Below are 2,618 nucleotides of genomic sequence, written 5' to 3'. Positions count from 1 at the left end.
AATCATGTTGCTGTGAATCTGGAATCTCTCACAGACGACACCGAATAGGCACACAGTATTTTCTTCAGTGAGGAGTATTAGTGAACTAGGTAGGTTCTTTACCATAATCGATGGTGACTTCATGGTCACCATTACCAATTTCAGACTATTTAGATTCCATCAGCCTCCATGAAAGAATAACAGGCTAACTTCCCTCCAATAGAAAAATGGGAGGGCATGCCCTGTCTTCCTTCCATTGTATGACTTAACGTTGGCTTGAAAGAGTCTTTGGTGTTTTTGTGCATTGGCGTGTTTGGCAGATGTACAATTGTTTCCCCTCTGCCATCTCTGTTTAGGTATTAGTGCTAGGTGGTAGGTGTTGAGGTATTAGGACGTTCAAGAGAAGTTTGAATTGGGCTATTTAATGGCTGGTTTGTGATTCAGTAATTTTCTTAATCGTGAATAATCTATCAAACCTGGCATCCGCCAATTGTCAATTCTGCCCTGAGCTGAATTTGAAAACGCTGAATTGAGTGCAGAAGGCCCTTCATGTTTACCTCAATGGGTTCAGACCTTTCCAAGTGCAAAGGAGACATTGACACAATTGAGCATTGATCAGATGGCAAATTTGGTTGATTACTAGTGACAATCAATTACAGTACACAGACCGTGCTGAATTCGCCACCAAACAGTGAGATCCCAGCCCACGCAAGGAAATGGGCCCTTGGTACTGACAGCCTTTCCAAATTGATGTTCAGTCCAAACTGGTTTGCATTAGTCAAAGCCAACCAACTGTTTAAGAACCATCTGAATTGAATTGAATTGAATCATTTATTGTCATGCGTATTCAATATAAAATACAGGGTACGGTTCATACAGTCACCATGCATTGGCGCCATTCTCATTAAGTTAAACTTAAAAAATTTAAACAAAAAAAACAAAAGATAATTTAAAGAGAGGCCAACTTTTCCTCCTCCGTTATCAGCAACATGTGAGCTTTCCTTAATCCTCCTCAATTTGCATGAAGCAGCCCAAGTGAAGAATTGTTTGCTTGTCCACCCAGAAAGGGGCGAAAATGTAGCTGGAAATTCATAAATAACAAGGATTGTTGCCTCAATAATAGATGCAGAGCTCATGTTCCCTCGTATGGGGCAGTCTAGAACAAGAGGTCATAGTTTAGGATAGGACGCGGCAGATTTAAAACAAAGACCAGGAGGAATTACTTCTGTCAAAGGGTCGTAAATCTGTGGAATTCACCACCCCAGAGGGTGATGATGCAGGGACACTGAGTAAATTGAAGGAGGAGATAGACCCATTTTTAATTAGCAACAGGTTAAAAGGTTATGGAGCGTGGGCAGGAAACTGGAGTTGAAGCCGAGATGATCTCAGCCACAATCGTAACAAATGGCAAAGCAGACTCGAAGGGCTGTATTGTGTGCTCCTAGCTCTTATGTTCTTAAGGTTGTTTCATAGACCAAGAGCACTTAGGTCCTGATAGGCACTGCAATTAAAATGTACAATGCTTGTTTCAGAAAGGGAAGCTGAGCCGAGCAGAATCTTCAACATAGCAGCACTGGGTTGACGATTTAGTGAGCAATGTTAACCTGACTCCCAGAACCAGCTCGTACACATGAACCATTAAACTTTGTAGCTGACCATTTGAATAGAATTCTTGTCGCAGAATTAGTTTTATTGTCACACGTGCTCAAATGAGGACAGTGAATAGTTTACAAGTCCTCACTTACAGCACCAATCTCGGGTACCAAGGGACCGATTCGTACGTACAAATTCTTCGGGAAAAGAATGAGAAAAACTAAGAAATCAAACGTCCAGCAATGACAGATCATTGGAATAAAATTAGAAAAACAAAGAAATAAAAAGTTCAAAATAACAGTCCTTCCAACTCAGTTCACAACTCACCTATCCTCTAGTTCCTGCTGGGCCTTGACTCCCAGACTTTGTTGGGCTTCCCTTTGAGTCCCTCAAGGCTGGGAGATTGCTCTGGAGTCCTATTGAGGCTGGAAATCCACGCTGAGGCCACACTGGATCAGGAGACCACCCAGCCGAGCTGCCAGGACACCACCACACTGGGTCTGCACTGAGGCTGGGAGTTCAGGATATCCTGAGAAGAATGAAGGGGAAAAAAAAGAGAAAAAGAAAGGAGGGAAGAAAGGAAATAGAACGGACAGAGTGGACGAGCACAGGGATCGTACTCTGCCGCCATTTTGGAACCTTTTATATTTGGCAACAAGTTTATTCACAATGGCCTGTGTGTGCTAACTTAAAACACTTAACAAACTTAATAATTGAATTTCGCACTTGCCCGATTGCTCGACCTGTGTAAAATCAATTTCGCTGATAAGACCTGGAACAATATTCCTTAATTAGTTTTCAAACTTGACTCACCCTGACCCTGTGAAAGTTTTGCTCGACTACCCTGCAACAGAAATTAATTATTAAACCTTTTGGAGTGGGCCAATTTTGCTTCACCTTGGGACACTCAAACAGCACTTTCGACCAAATGCAGGAATTCTCAGGTTGGAACAGTTTCCTATTCACAGCGACTTTCACCAACCATTAACTCAGTTGAAAAAGAGATGTTTGCTAAATTCTGTGCAACATTTCTGTCTGGGCTCAAC

General features: G+C 42.1%; 1 long non-coding RNA gene across 1 annotated transcript; it reads right to left on the bottom strand.

Annotated features, from left to right (window-relative positions):
• Positions 1–787: 787 nt before the first annotated feature.
• Positions 788–2,233, bottom strand: LOC125483934. Its single transcript, XR_007262800.1, has 2 exons — positions 1,900–2,233; positions 788–1,060 (listed from the first exon to the last, which is right to left on the bottom strand). It is a non-coding gene; the product is annotated as an uncharacterized LOC125483934 (long non-coding RNA).
• Positions 2,234–2,618: the final 385 nt, after the last annotated feature.

The sequence above is a fragment of the Rhincodon typus genome, chromosome 9 (genome assembly GCF_021869965.1).
Source record: "Rhincodon typus isolate 14 chromosome 9, sRhiTyp1.1, whole genome shotgun sequence".
NCBI lineage: Eukaryota > Metazoa > Chordata > Chondrichthyes > Orectolobiformes > Rhincodontidae > Rhincodon > Rhincodon typus.
Note: the sequence above shows the minus strand (reverse complement) of the source record. Positions and strands in the feature narration are given on the sequence as shown.